The sequence below is a fragment of the Saccopteryx bilineata genome, chromosome 1, assembly GCF_036850765.1.
Source record: "Saccopteryx bilineata isolate mSacBil1 chromosome 1, mSacBil1_pri_phased_curated, whole genome shotgun sequence".
NCBI classification, from domain to species: domain Eukaryota; kingdom Metazoa; phylum Chordata; class Mammalia; order Chiroptera; family Emballonuridae; genus Saccopteryx; species Saccopteryx bilineata.
In genome coordinates this window covers 205,198,250-205,214,618 of record NC_089490.1, presented here as the reverse complement: position 1 = coordinate 205,214,618, position 16,369 = coordinate 205,198,250, and the positions used below count along the sequence as shown (strand labels likewise).

Sequence of the window (16,369 nt, the reverse complement as noted above, 5' to 3'; positions counted from 1 at the left end):
CGACCGGCTCAGGACTGGGTACTGCCACCTCACACACCCAGCATGGAGGTCGTATCCCATGCCGGGCTGAGAGGTCGGCACCTACGAGACAGAGGAGGAGGAGCATGGCTCCCTTTCCATGAGCTCACTGTCCTGGGGTTGAGGTGGGGCAGGGTACGATTGCAGTGTGTGAGGCACCCCAGTAGAGGCTTCTCCGTGGTGCTGCGTGAAGCCAAGTTGAGGGAGGCATGGGACTGTCGTGCGCACCGGAGACCTTCAGTCCTCTGCAGTACACGGATTCCAGAGGCGAGACAAGGGGGACGGGATGACCTGGGAGGCTGTGGGGGTGACGTGCAGACAACGGAAGGCAAGTCCTCAAAACAAGGAGGGAGGTTAGGGTAAGAACAGAGAAGGAAGAACCGAGTGAAGACCCATTGAAGAGCGCAGAGTGAACAGCTTAGTGACGGGTCCGCCAAGGGGAGGATAGGATCACCCAGGATGGCAGGGAGCTGTTTAGCACAGGCGAATAATTATAGTTTGGTTTCCCCAGCAGCAAGGAGAGAGGGTCACAGCAAAGGTTGTTAGAGGTCTTATCGACACAATTTAGTGTCATCGAGGTGAACTGGGGACACACAGGTACAGGGGCTTCACAGGCTCCGGCTCTCGAGAGAAGTCAGGGGAGTAAGTGAGGTTTGGAGGTCGTCATTCTACGTGGGATGGTTCACACCGTGAACAGGTACGAGCTCAGCCAGGGGAGGGTGGCAGAGCGACCGGGAAGGCGGCGGTGTGGGAGCCCAGGAAAACCATCGGCTCAGGAAGCAAGTAAAGGAGAGGACCCCACGAATAGGGGTGTAAAAGAACAGATGCCAGGAAGCCATGATGCTGCTGCAACCTGGGGAGGGAAGAGCCCCTGGGAGGGTGTGACCCGCAGGATAAAACTCGGCGCGGGGTCCACTAAGGTACGGACAGGCAAGGCTCCTTTGGAAGGAGAGGAAGGTCCAGGGGACTCTCACGGAATGGAGTGTCAGAGGCCCAGATGCGGTAAGTTCAGGAGTCAGCAGGGGTTTGGACAGGGAAGGAGGGTGTGGAGTGCTCAGTGAAGAAATTCTGTGATGGAAGACCCCAGAGAAATTAGCGAGAGGCTGAATAGAACTATGCTGACCGACCCTCTCACAGCATGCCCGCCATGAGGACCTTCAGCGCCAGAAGTCTGAGTCCCTGGCAAACCAGGTGACAGGCGTCCCTCAGTAACGGGGGTAAGGGACTGATGTGTTCCGGGAAGGAAAGAGCAGAGCCTAAAGTCCTGGGCTTGGTGATTACTAGTAAATGATTAAGAGCAATATATTAATGACATTTTTTTATCTAATTATTTACCACCAATGAACAAGTAGTATATTTCTCCTGCTGGAAATATCAGGAAGATGAAAAAGAATGTGAGAAAAGTAAAGGTATTCTGAAATGCGACTGGCGAACTGGGAAGGAAGCACATAACATAAATTTTAACCACCATCTGAGTCTCTGCCAGAGTGTTATTTTCCCCCATATGTCAAGCAAAATGTGTATCCTTATTTAAGTGGCAAATTAGAATAAGCAATACAGTATCAGTTTTTGCCTAACTATCTGCTGGAAAATACGAGCACATGATAAAGATCCTTAGAGCCACACGAGACATCGGGACAGGGCACCACATCTGTGACTCTTTATGAGGCAGAAACATCATCAGAGACCTGGGCTGCTGCCCTCATTAGCCATGGAATGGTCACGTGACAAATTGAAGCCCTTCAAGAACCAAATAGTCAGGCAAAGGGAAAAACCCTTTTGTCTCCAGAAGCTATTTCCACATGACAACGTATTATTTGAGGTTGTTGTTCCACAAGAAGAGGGAACGTCTCCTGAGTTCTGCAGAGATGAAGGTGTCATTTCTGACGCGGTGACATTCAACCAAAAGAGGAGACCTTGAGTCACTTCACCGAGACAAAATGCTGTCACCGATCGTCACCTGAATGTACCAACAGAATAATCTGGGGACTTAATCACATTTTCTAGAGGTCTGAGGCACTCCACCCTTTCCAAGCATGACAGAAAGCAGGGCCATCGAAGGCGGTACCAGAGCTCAAGCGGGTGTGACAAATGCCGTGCCCCACAGGGCATCCAAGAGCCAAGAAGCAGGTTCCGGAGATGTTCCGCTCAGTCCAGAAAATGGCTCACATCTGCTCTGTCCAGATGCTGCTGTGAGAAGATCTCCCCAGGGACACTGAGGAAGAATGAAGTAACACACCATATTTTTCTTTTGTCATCATATACTTGCCCCTTTGACAGTCTGCTCCGCCCCCCCACACCCCCTGCTCCGGTCACAACCATGCTGTGGTCTGTGTCGGTGAGTTTCAGCCTTTTATCTCACCAGTGAGGGAAACCCTACAGCTCTCAGCTTCTTCTGCCTTTCTTTCTGAAGGAAGTAACAACAAAGAAGGAAAGTGTGCTGATGGCCAGGCACTGGGTTCTGTCCTTCTCTGGATCGAGAGTTGGGTTGTTGTTGTTTTTTAATAACTTTGTATAATTCTTTTTTTTTTTTTTGTATTTTTCTGAAGCCAGAAACGGGGAGAGACAGTCAGACAGACTCCCGCATGCGCCTGACCGGGATCCACCCGGCACACCCACCAGGGGGCGATGCTCTGCCCACCAGGGGGCGATGCTCTGCCCCTTTGGGGCGTCACTCTGTTGCAACCAGAGCCACTCTAGCACCTGGGGCAGAGGCCAAGCAGCCATCCCCAGCGCCCGAGCCATCTTTGCTCCAATGGAGCCTCGGCTGCGGGAGGGGAAGAGAGAGACAAAGAGGAAGGAGAGGGGGAGGGGTGGAGAAGCAAATGGGCGCTTCTCCTGTGTGCCCTGGCCAGGAATCGAACCCGGGACTTCTAACTTTGTATAATTCTATGAAATCAACCAAAATGTAAAAGGATCTTCTTTTGTATGTCTGCGCTGCTGGCTTTTTTACTGTTAGGCCCGTAAAAGATGCAATGATTTTATCATGATGTGTTTGGCGATACTTAGCAACTCCCCAAATAGGTAAAACTTACTGAGTATATATATATATATATATATATATATATATATAATATATATATATATATATATATATTGTGTGTGTGTGTGTATTTTATTTTCATTATCATTTCATTCTCACAAAAATCCTATAAAGCAATGACTGTAAGGACCACCACTTTATATATAAAGAAACAGGGGCTCACGGACTGGGACCAGCTTGCCTGGGCTCTTACTACAAGTGACCATCCCGACGTAGATCCTGGTCCGCTGGCCCCAGGAGCTGGGCTTCCCCACCCCACACTGCTTCTCGGTCACATCCTCACACGCTGCTCAGGTCATGTCTTTCCCACCGCATTCGGCTTGACGGCCAAAGCTACCCTGACAGGGTCTGTTGTAGCTGGATGGGTTGAGATCATAATGCTCTGCCCTGGACTGAAGTCTCTTAATTTTGGAACAAAAAATGAGCCTCCACTCCTTCTTTGGAACGCCTTAGACTTGAATAGCCGCCAGGCCTTGCTCAGGGTAGACTGTACTTTCAGATACACGTCGACAAGTTCCCCTTCCGGAGCCTCGCTGTCTTTGTTCTAGGCATTCGGTGTGCAGTTCTGGTGACGGTCACCCACTCTGCAGTTTTGGGTGAATTCAGGGGGCACAGTGACCAAGCCTTTTGGTGTTAGATCCATTAGAGAACGTGAAAGGCCCCCAAGTCAGATCCTTTAACTTCCTCTCTCTCTTGCTCAGATGTTCCAGCCCTCCTGATGGTATGATGTGCTTTGTGAGCAGTTCTGATCTTTACTTACTTTTTTTCACAAAGCACACAAGCAAAATAAAAAAAAAAGAGAGAGAGAAAAAATTTTGATTAATTGTTTCCGTTTCTGGGAAGCATAAATTAAGAGTGAAAGCACTTTTTTTTTTTTATTCTGAAGTTTTAGAAGTCACATAAGCATCATGAAGGTACGGCCTGAGACACAAAATATATCATTGTTTATTTTCTTGGAAATGAAGTCTTGTTTTATTAAATGTCTAACTAGACAAGCAGACTAAAAAAATTGTTTTAAGTGTGAAAATGGACTCATGTGGTAGGTACTGAAATTTGACCTCAAGGGGCAAGTGAATGTTGAAAAACAAAAGCTGTATTTTTCATTCTCATTAGAACTTTTTTGCCAGAACTAGACCAAAACCCTTGTCACTTGCAACCTCACAGGAATGATGAGTACTGAGTTGTCATTCTAGAGAGGGCCCAGTGGGTCATTCCCGCCTGAAAAGCCCCCATTGCCCTCAGTGGGATCAGCCGCTAACGGACGCCAGTGACAGGAGCCTGGTCCTCGACCATCAGGACAGCTCGGAGCCCCAGCAGAGGCCAGAGGCCCAGGGTCCGCACGATGCTCTGTGCCTAGACATAGCATCAAGTCGGCATTCTCAAGAGCAGAGGGAGCCCTGGCAGATAGTTCACGGTACACCATCCACAGTGTTCGGACCGAAGGCCTTCCGGGGGAAAGCAAAGCCACTTCTGGACTTGAGCGAACCCTTCCCGTCACTCACAGACGACGTACTCAACAGCCTGTCACTATATTTTCATGTGAACGAGCCTGAAACACAGACATTGTTTTGACAGGCACCAGGGACGAGTCGACTCGGAGTCTGTAAACAAAGGAAAAGTTGGAGGCATTGTTAAAGGGACAGTCCGCGAATCTGCTGCTATTCTCCTGAACCCGCACTCCGGGTGTGTTGATGCATCCAGGCGAGACCCTGTTCCTGAGTCTCCCACCCACAGAAAAGACAGAATAATCCTTTTAAATGCTTGTTAACAGAGACTGGTCCTCCCACACCCTCCCTCATAGGCTTTCACTTGGTGGCTCTGGGAAGAGCCCAGGAAGTTCTATGCTGAATGTCAACGGCAGAGATGCAGCTTGGGGGAAACAGTGACTTATATAAATATATTCGATATTCCTGCAACACAGGAGAGCGTGGGTCCGACTGTCCTCCGTAGGAAGCATGTCAAACACAGCTTCTCCGCTTCTGGCCCAACAGCAGTGTGCTCTCCGAGCTGGGGACACAGGTGGCTAAGGGCCTGCGTGTGGGGTGTGAGCACAGATGGGCTCTGTGGACGCAGACCAGCGTGGACTGGGTTCTTACTACAAGTGACTGTCCCAGGACACAGATCCTGGTCTTCTGGCCTGTTGTCATCGCTCACCAACCTTGGCCAAGCTTCTCAGTCTCTGTGCCTCAGTTTCCTTCTATGTAGAAGTAGAACCATCAGAGCACCTCTCTCACGGGTGTGCCCTGGGAATCAAATGATGAAAGACGTATCAGGTACTTAGGACGGTGCCTGTCCCTGTCTCGTGCGATGAGTTACTCTGAAGGAAGGAGGGACCAAGAGTTCCCTCTGGACTTGTCAAGTGTGTGATGTCCCCTAGATGTCCATGTGGTTGGACCTGCAAGTCTAGAGTTCAGGGAGACGTCAGGTGCCAGGAGAGACGTCAGGACCTCATCAGCATCTTGCCAGTATTTGGGGCCCTGGTGCCAGGCGAGGTCACCTGGGCAAGGACCACAGTGAGGGACAGGGAGAAGGAGCCCCGGCCCCAACCCTTCACCACGAAGGTCCTGGCTTAGGTGTATTCAGAAAACGGCTGAGAGAGAGTCTGAGTGGATGTGTTATCTCATTCTCTGTCTTTAGGGAACCAACTTCCCATCCCTGAAGTAAGTCAGGACAGTCTCACTGGAAGCTCTGGACCACGCACTGTCCTCCAGATCTCCTGTCAGCGTACGTGCAGGCTCCTGGTGACAGGGTGACACAGCAGACTCTCAGTGTCCTCCATGGCCCCTGCGTGGAGTCACCGACCTCAGCTCTCTCAGTCACATCGCTGGATTAGGTACTGACGGAAAAGGCGAAGAGCACTGTGTCTTTTCCACGGTATCGTACGGATAGTTCGTTACTGAGGCCATCAGGCATTTGGCTCTAAGGAAGAAGATTAATTGAGTTCATTTTATGGCCAAAAAAATAAAATAAAATGTGGCCCCCTTTAGAAAACGAAAAATGAATCCAGGCTGAGCGTATCTTCCCAGAACCCGTCTGTCTGCTGCCACCAGGAATAGATGTCAAAAGCAGACGTCATGGGCTCTGGACTCAAGCAAGAAAATTGTGCTCACAAACCTCAGATTCACACGAGTTACTTATTGTCTCGTTTTTAAAGTAGGGATGAGGATACGACTTGCCTCAAGACAGCTCCCAGAGGTCGTGGCCAGCATGAGCCGGGTGCTCACTCGCCTGCTGCTTTCCCTCCATCTCCCACAGATGACCCCACACCTTGTGGGGGGTGCTTCACACGTGGGCCTCCATTATCCTCAGGACCCATGGCCATCGTGTGCATGTATTCAGTGTGATTTTTAAGTGATACACACAATGCTAGTGGTAGATTGTGTGTGTGTGTGCGCGCGCGCGAGCGCGCACGTGCGCATGTGTGTGTGGTCCATACAAGCTAAAGTACATTGAGTTAAAAAAATGTGCTCTTCTGTTTACGTAAATAAATTGGATGAATTTTAAACCGAAATATAGGTGTGACAAGATCTTTCTCACGTAACAGGAGGGACGTGTTCCACGTGTACTACCTTCTTGCTTTCAAACGGATTTAACAAGAACCAGACATAAGGGCTGTAATGGTCTCACAACTTCCTGACCCCGACCCCCGAGGATGAACTGTGTGAATTAAGTACATTCAAAGGGTAGGGGGATGCTCCTGTGCTATATCCCCATTAAACTGTTTCTTTACTTACTGAGGCTTGTTACAATTGATCAACTGTGAATTATACCGCACAGTAAAGTAACCCTTCCTTCTCCACCAGTTTGCCAGATGTAGAACAGTTGCATAAAGTTGCAAACCAGCCTCATGGCTTCCTGAGACCACAGACATAAAACCATTTCCTGCAGGGTCAAACCGCAGAATTTCACAGTGTTTGTGGCTCTAGGACCAATGCTGGTTTTCAAGCTGGGAGCACACCTGTGGGTCAAGTGCAGCCCAGGGTACCGGTCTGAGAGAGCAGTTTACAGCCACGGTGCCGGTTGGTTTTCCAGGCTCCCAGCATCAGGCTTCCTCTGCCCTCTTGTGTTGTTGCAAACGCACACAGGTCCCCGTCCCGGGGCCTCTCTGGTCCCTCAGAGCAGGGCCTGCAGGGAGGGTCACCTGTCCCACCTGCGTCCTCGGGCAGCTGCTCTTGGGAGTAAGGACTATGCAGGATCTCTGGCGGTCGGTGGATGTCACGGCTTCCCTTGGCCACTGCTCAGAAACTGGGATGGCTCTGAGATGTCACCCCACTTGCAAGCTGCTGAGTCAGCCTGCCCCAGTTTCATGGGTGCTGACAGCAGGGACCTCATCACTCAGACTCTCACGGGAGCCAGAACACCCATATTGGAGCTGTTTCTCCAAGTCCCAGTTCCTACAGGGCGATGTGAAGAGCTCCTGGTGACTGACAGCACATGCAATGGGTCCTTTACAGGACCTGCCCTAATCTCAGGAAGCCCCCCCCCCACTCTTACCAAAGGGAATAAGGCGGCTTGTCCTTTGGCCCGGAGGTAGACATGGTCATTCGTGTACTGGAAACTAAGTCATCTTGCTCTTTGCTGTGAAGGAAAACAGTGTCTCCTCTTGACAAGGCTGCTTGTTCCACACACAGGACACAAGCGTGCCATGGAGAACTGTCTCCCCGCACCACGAGAGCCTCTCTTCACATGCGTGTGTCCCAGTTCATTCATGTTTCCCATGCGTGCTTTTAAAGTTAATATGGATCTAGTGTTATGAACATGTAATCCCCAAAACACCTAGTCCTTTTGCAAAGGAACGCACCATATTCCTATTTTAAACAATTAAAAACCAGTTTTTGAATTCTGCTCATTTCACTTAACTTCCCTGGGGCTCAGTTTCCCCATCTGCAAAGTGAATTGAATGAACTATTTAGTACCTAACTTAATGAGCTGTGGGTGGTTGAGATAACCCAACACAGGAAGTTGTTTAATGGGTTCAGTAAGCTCATCTGTACTTCTCACAGAGCCTAGCACACATGAAGTGCCCATTGCTAATACAGGTTAGCTTTTCTCTTTACTTTTCCTTTTTTTTTCTTTTTTTTAGCAAGACAAAGAGACAGGAAGGGAAAGAGAAGAGAAGCATCAATTCTTTGTTGCGGCACCTTAGTTGTTCACTGATTGCTTTCTCATATGTGCCTTGACCGGGGCTACAGCAGAGCAAGTGACCCCTTGCTCAAGCCAGCGACCTTGGATTTCAAACCAGTGACCATGGGGTCATGTCTATGAGCCCACGCTCAAGCCAGCGACCTCAGGGTTCCAAACCTGGGTCCTCTGCATCCCAGGCTGATGATCTATCCACTACGCTACTACCTAGCCAGGCAATAAATGTAAGCTCTCATTGGAATAGACTGCAGGTATCCTTTGATGAGAGCCCTTAACCACCCCCTTCACTAAACCGTGGGGCCCGCATCCCGAGTCCCTTGGGTGCTCCAGCTTGCCTCTGCCACTGTGGAAAGGGTAGCAGGACGTCCTGTTTGTGAAGACCTGGACCGTGTTTAGTGGGGGGTTTACTCTGGGGCCTCCAGCGATGAGTTCACTTTATTATACAGCCTCCTTATAGAGCAGGGGCCGTTCTACAGGATGGTAGACCAGGACCAGGACCGGGACCAGGACTCGGGCGCTCCCCTTGGCTGTGAGGCCATGCATGCCCAGCAGGAGCCAGACCCGGTCTGACACGGCCCTTTTCATCTGGAACCGTTCCGTCCCCTCTCCCTCAACTACCTCTCTGTCATTGGGGACAGTGATCAGGACCACACGCTGGTTCTCACTTGTACTCGTGGCCCGAATGGCGCTTTCTGAGCCCCAGCCTAGAGTTCCACAGGCACCGACACGTTTCTCTCACTCTAGTGGAATACAGGGTTCCTGGATTTTGGGGGGGGTCCAAAGCTCTCTCGGGAACCTTAAAAATAAAACAACATCTTTGAGAAGTACAAGTAGAACCAAGTGTTAGCTCATTCAAGAGCCATTGCATTAAACAAATTATAGAAGTAAATTATAATTAGCCTGAAAGAATAATAATTAATAATAATAATAAAAACCCTGCTTCTTCAGGTAAATCACAGAAATCACCTTTAACTTTAGAAGATTAACTCTCACGGTGACACTAAAATGTGAGAATATGCCTTTTTTCTTCTTTTTTTTTTTTTTTACTTCGCTTCACGGGAATTTTCTTATCAATTCTGCACAGGAAATCGATTTTACATAAAAATCAGGAAGGAAGAAATAATGATTGCTCCTGAACATTAGAGCTAAGCGTGCTACAGCTTCTCTGCAGAATTGAGAGTCTGCTTTTCCCGAAACCTTTGTTGACAGCAGTGAACCTTATCAACAGTCCTCTGAAATGACGCTTCCAGCTCTCAGAAGCTCGCCTCCTCAAGAAAACGCCTCAATTAAAATATATGTATATACGTCTAACAGAAGAAGAGTGCAGACAAGTCTCAGAATGGCCTGAAGACATTGGGAATTCCTAAATAATCTCTAAACAAAATGGAAGAGAGAAGAAAGTAAAGTCCTGATGGAAGTGTTCTGGTGCCATCATGGACGGTGATCAGACAGCCCCTGCAAATAAGGAACAGGTCGTGATACTGTCGGGAGAGCCAGTCGACAGTGTCACAGGCACAGCGGGCAGAGAGTGGACATGGCTGCTACTTCCTGTTGCTCATATGGTGGAATCCGGTCTCCCACCTCTGCCCACGTGGCTCACTCTTAGTTCTCATTCAAGGTGATGGTGTTTTGTTGTTTGTGCTTTGCCCACTTTAAGAATGATTGGGCGGAAGACCCAGAGCCACGGAGTGAAGAATTCCCTCGCGGGCACCTGCCCTGACGACGGCCGAGGGGGTTCAGTTCCACTGAGTGCCTGGGGAGAATGTGGGCTCTCATGGAGCGCCGCCTCGTTGCCCGACCACGCCGTTACCTCACAGTTATCCTAGATGCTCTCGAGGATTCCCGGAGCAATTTGTATGCTGTTCCATACCTCCCACCTTCCATAGGAACACTGTGTTATATGGACTCGAATGTGGTCGTGCCATACAGGCATTCTACATATTTTCTCCGAAGCACTCCTCCGCTGGGGCCATTTCTGGAAAATCCTGTGACCTCCTCCTAATGCTTTCTGACCCATCACGCCCAGATCCCTTCATTATGAGGTACTTCAACATTCTGGCTGCTTTTCACTTAGGAGCAGTTTGGGGGAATTTCTCTTTGCACTGACTTATGAAATAAAGACTCACGTTCGCACAATGTAGTAACATCTCCTCAAAGGTTGTCTTCAGCTCACTGACATGATCCAGGTCATCGTCTGTGCATTCCTCCGGAAGCCCTCATTGTCTCAGACTTTTTTTCAGAACACCTCACATTTTAAAAGTGACTCACTCAGACACCACCCCCCACCCACCCACGAGGGAGTTAGGCACCTGCGTCACCTCCTGCAGGGCTTCCACTGGAATTATGTAAAAGCAATCTGCCCACCAGTGTGGCCCAAGGACAGAAAAGCCACCACGTGTGGTGTCAACGCAGCGAACACCATTTCTCCCTGTGGAGAAAATCACAGCAGAGCACCTGAGACCCTTATCTCGGGGGGTCGAGCCATAGTCTGAGCTCCATAGTGGAAATGAGTGATGAATTTATAAATGCCACATTTTATCAGTTCAACCCAAGCTTCTTCCACCTGAAATGCTTTCTGTGTGTCACAGAAAAATGAAAGTCTAATTTGAACTGAAGAAAGAACACATGTGTGTGTGTGCATGTGTGTGTGTGTGTGTCCCCAACAGGGAACTGAACAGATGTAGCCCTGTGGAAAGAGAGCCTCCCATCGATGCCACTGGTTTCCACCTGAACTGGGCCTTTGAGACCAAACGACTATTTAGTGACCTAAGTAGAACAAAATAACCTCAAAACAGCTGGAAGGAGGAAGAGGAGGAGAAGGAGGAGGAAGAAGAAGAAAGAAGGTGAAGGAGAAGGAAAAGAAACATAATAATAATAGTGGCCTATTTTCCTAGTTTGAAAGTCAACTTACTCACAACAACTCAACATTTTAATCAAGCCGAGGCTTTACTCTTAGGAGAGATACTGAGAAGGTCCCAAGTCCCAATGAGAAATGATGGTTCTAGTGGAGGAGTTGAGTGAATGGTTATAAATAAACATACACCGAGAGTCGTGGTAATGAATTCTGTGAAGAAGAGACTAAACCAGGGAGACCAAAGGTGGAGGGATTCTAGGAGAAGGCAGCCAGAGAAGCCTCCCCAGGGAGACAGTGTTGAAGCAGACACCTGAGAGAGGGGGAGGGAGCCACTGAGCACCTGGCGGGGTGCTTCTTTGTCGGCAAAGCGCAAGCCTGGGGACCTGGATGTGAGGACACGCCGGGGACGCCCATGGAATCGTGGGAGGACAGGTACGTCCACAGTGGAGGAAGCAGGAAGTCAGTGTGGTGGGAGATGAGGTCCAAGGCCAGGGCCAAGTGATGCAGACGTCGGTGACATTAACCACCACAGCTTCCCAGCAGTTCCTGATTGGTCTGCAGTTAGCACACGGCTGATTAAGAAAGTGCTAACTCTAAAAATTCCAGAGGTGAAACACTGTATTTTTGCCTGCAGTTGAGAGGAGAATGTCTTCCCCAGTGGTAGTTTGGCTCACCAAGTCCTTCTGTTAACTGACAAAAGTTAACGCAGGTCAGAACGTCATCAAGGAAGCCCACGTCAGGACCAAAAACAGGACCGGAGGTTCCCAGAGAATGTCGCCCGTCTTATGAATACAAACATGAATCTCTGTCTAAAGCTGACATGCAGTCACTTTTTATTTTCGTCTCTCCAAGTTATTGATAGAGTCATCCTGTTAAAGAACGTTGGAGAGGCCTGACCTGTGGTGGCGCAGTGGATAAAGCGTCGACCTGGAAATGCTGAGGTCGCCGGTTCGAAACCCTGGGCTTGCCTGGCCAAGGCACATATGGGAGTTGATGCTTCCAGCTCCTCCCCCCTTCCTCTCTCTCTCTTTCTCTCTGTCTCACTCTTTCTCCTCTCTAAAATGAATTAATAAATAAATAAAAAAATTAAAAAACAAACAAACGAACGTTGGAGAAAACCCAGGAATATATAAAAGCTCCCATTTTGCTCAGTTCTCAGAGCTCAGTTGAGCTCTTAAAACTAGATCTTTTCTGCCTTCCACTAGATCCTGTAATACCAATGTTTTTGTTTTTGTTTTTTTTCGCTTTATAGACTGAAGTCTCAAAACGCCGAGTAAGTGGGGTGGCGTAGAGATTCAGGTTGAAAAAATATTTTTTTAATAGTCAAATTACTGCAATTTAAACTAAATGTAGTTCTCTTACAATTTCAAACCTACTGCAAAATTGTTCCCTGAAGAACAAGAAGGATTATTCCCTCCTGCAGAGATGGTGACTGTGTTGCTGTACGAGTATGTGCCAATACACAGAGCAGTGTATGTGTTAGCCAAAAAATGTAAACAGTCTAAATATGCAATAGCAGAAAGAAATGGTTCAGTAAGTGATTAGAGTACCCATGTGATTCAATATTCTGCATCCATTAGAAAACTTGGTTTTGAAAGACTCACGTGATAGGAGGAAGCTCATGACTCATAGATGGAAAAAGGCAAAATTCAAAACTGTATTTTTAGTCATGATTGGTGTGGTTCTAATTGTTACTTTCTGGCCCTAATCTCATTTACCCACCGAGCTATATACCTGCCTAGACCTAGGTATATGCATTAAAAAAAATAGGAAGGAATTCCATCATAATGTTAACTCGCCTTTATTTTAATTTTTTAATGAGGGGGGGAAAGTGTTATTTGAAAAATAACACTTATGAGTGGAGTTGTAAATTACCCTTCTAAATAGTATATAACTGCATTTTAGAACACTTAAAAATAAAAATACCATTTTTTGATACTCGAAAAATTTGGACAGCCATACCCGTGTTTCCAGGTTCTGGACTGGCGGCGACCACCGGGGTGGCCCCTCTGCAGGTGACTGTGCATGCCACCCCTTGGGGCCAGGCGATCTGCACCACGAGCGTCTGCCTCCCCAGAACACATGCGGGTTCTCAGTTTGGCATTGCGGCGTAAATTACATTGAGCTAGCTTGTGAGGGTTAGACTTTAGACACTCGTGCCCCATTTGAGACCTGTTGCACATAGAGGACAAAGCAAAGGGCACTCTGCCATGTTGTGTCACATTGTATCAGTACTAATAACAGACCGCTTCAGTTTCAAAAAGACTAACAGTGACTAAAGTCATTGTGGCGAGGACGCATTGGGCATGAAGGACCCGGCCCAAAAACACAGCCGGGCGCCCCAGGCTTCTTGTGCAGAAGCAGGTTAGAGAACATGGATGTGATGGATGGAGCTGCCACGTTGTTCTTGTAGACACCCCCAAAACCTGGTCATAAAGACGGTCTAAAAGAGGAGGGACACTGCTGCTTGTGGTACGGCTGTAAAATACCATCTAGGGGTAAGTCTCTCCCCGCCACACACAGACGCAACATCAGCGTCTGCCACGAGTCTCAGGGCCTCGTCCGTGTGCTTGGAGTTGTTCTAGAGTGCAGAGGGAACTGCATCTGAGCTGAGGAAAATGTTGGTTCACCGTGTTTGGCTCCTGAGGCCTAACAAAGAACTGGTTGGGTTGGTCTGGCTCTTTTTTTCTTTTTCCTACCAAATACTATACATGTGAATCTAAAATAGCAACCAAGAATCACAAAGCCAAGTTCAAGTTTAGTTCGAGGGTTTTCTTTACAGAAAGACAGCAGAAACTGCCAACATACCCAGTTTTAAGCAAAAGCATTGAACACACAAGAAACAATTTAAAAACGAGTTTTGGATCCATATTTTAACCAGCGAAAGGGGCGACAATAAGAGAATGAAATGAAGGGATGAGGAGGGAAAGGGGAAAGGTGAGAACGGAGAGGACACGGGAAGAGCCTGCTGGAATGCCCCCCCAGGTGGGGAGGGGGGACATGGGGAAGAGGGGGTAGGGGGAAGGGAGCATAACGAAAGCAGATAAAATGAGGGGAACAAAGCAGTAAATGAGACGATACTGCTGATAATTAAGTATCAACTCCTAAAATGTTATGCCATTTTTAGAAAAGCTAACCAAACACTCTTGCATATAGTGTCCTCTTTTAGAATCCTCATCCCAAGTCTGTTGAGTTAGATTCATTGTTTCCACTTGAACCAATGAAGAGAAGAGTTCGGAGGTAATAGGAATCCTCTGAGGTCACTAACAATAACAACCATAAGAGCAGGAGTAACAGTAGCAGCAGCAGTAACAGGACAGTAACAATGACACCAAGTCCTGACTGGGAGCATGCCCTGTGCCAGTCATGGTGCCAAGAGCATAAATGCACGATCTCATGATCTCATTAAATCCTTATAACAGCTTCCAGGTCATTATTATCATCCCTACTTCACAGAGGAGGAGTGTGACTCTTGGGAAGCTGACTCACATCCTGAGGCTGAGCAGGGCAGACGGGGAATTCCAGCTGAGACAGGCTGCCCCCCACGCCTCACCTCTCAGTGATGGCCCCCGCAAGTCCCCAAGCTGGTGACAAAGCCAAACCTCAGGTTCCCTGCTGACACTGCTCCAGTAAGGACAGAGAGAAGGGCTCACCCCGCCCAGCCAGCGGAACCCCCCCAGCCTGAACACACCAGGGTCCTGGGTACCAGGTGCAAGTCCCACCCACCTCCTCCCAGCTCAGCTGGTCCAGTTCCCCTTCCCAGCCCTGGTGAGGACAGAACCTTCTCACACAACACCACCGTCGGTCAGCCACCCACTTCTACAGAGCGTGTGGGAATCCACGGGCAGTCCTTGTGTCCCATCCCCGAGTGCCCTGGGGACCCACACATCGCACGGTTTGGTCACTATCATGGTTCAGCCATGCACCTGTAAGCAGAGTACTGATTAAAAAAAAAGAAAAAGACTGAGATACCTAAATTTCAAGAACTGACCATTGGTCGGATGAATTTAAATCTGAGATTCAGAAATCGTCCCCTGTCCTTGTCCAAGAGGGGCAATTACTTGTGTTCACAGACAAGTCACACCGTCATGGGACAGTCTGAATAAAAACCTGTGTGTCTGTTTATCCTCCCAAAAGAGGGTGACCATGAACATGGCAGGGCCAGCTCCCAGGACTCAGCTCAGCCACCCGAGACCATCAAGGCCATAGGAGGACCATAGGAGACCCTGCTGTAGGCCCCGCTGTGCTCTGGGTGTGGGGGGTGGGTTCGGTGTGTTACAGGGAGCAGCTGATCTGGAATTGGGAGAGGTGCGTCCTGGCTCTAGGATCTGCTGTGAAGTTTACTGGGAAATAAGCGTATCAGTTCTCCGTTGCCTTTTGTGTAAAGTAAGTTTTAAGTCAGATCCTGACACATTGACCTGTGTTCTTATCGATAAACCAGCAAACTCTCAGCCGCTGAGCTGACAAACTCACTTCCACCTCCCTGAGGTGGCCGCCCACCCACCTTGGGGGTTGGGGAGTTTGTGACAGAGAGCGGGACGGAGGATAAGAATAAAAAAAGAGTTTTGTGTGATAAATATTTTTATTATTCTTATTTACAGAAACCTATGACCTCCCTAGAATGATTCTGATTTCCATCTTATGGATGGGAATACAGAAGTGCAGAAAGGATAGTGGTAACTACTTAGCCCATAGAAATACCTGGCGGAATTGAAATGATCATCCCAGGCTGTCTAACTTCATACCCAATAGTCTTATCTCCTCCCTTAGCACTTAGTTATTTGGAAGGCTGATCTATCTTCTTTCTTTCTTTCTTTCTTTCTTTCTTTCTTTCTTTCTTTCTTTCTTTCTTTCTTTCTTCTTTTTGCCTGTAAACCAGTGCTCATTTTTAAATTTTTATTTTAACGATTTTAGCCTTATGAAGACATAAGTGACACAAGAATTGCACCTGTTCGAGGTGGGAAATGTGAATAACAATAAGAAAAGGGGGAGAAGTCATATCCCACACTGCCCAGAGCCTTGTCAGTACTTCAGAGGATGGTACTGTCCCAACTGACAGAATAGCGTTCTGAGTCTGAAGGATAGGCTCATGCTTGTTTGTCTGCTTTTTAATGAAATGACCAGACTGAGAAATGGAGAAGTCTTGAGCGCTGAAGACCAAAGATGTATCTGACAGTTAATCTGTCTCTCAGTGTTTCCTGGCTGGTTTCGCTCACGCAGGGAGCCCTCCTCCCACTGCTGGGCGGTCTGCGTCTGGAGAGCGAAGGGAGATGTGATTGATGTAGCAGAAATGAGATCCTTTGATCCCAGCA

At 48.3% G+C, this 16,369-nt stretch overlaps 1 protein-coding gene across 5 annotated transcripts in view; it reads left to right on the top strand.

Annotated features, from left to right (window-relative positions):
• LOC136307252 (bifunctional heparan sulfate N-deacetylase/N-sulfotransferase 3) overlaps positions 1–16,369 on the top strand; it is a 95,893-nt gene that overhangs the window by 15,946 nt on the left and 63,578 nt on the right. The gene's annotated exons all lie outside the window — the stretch shown is intronic.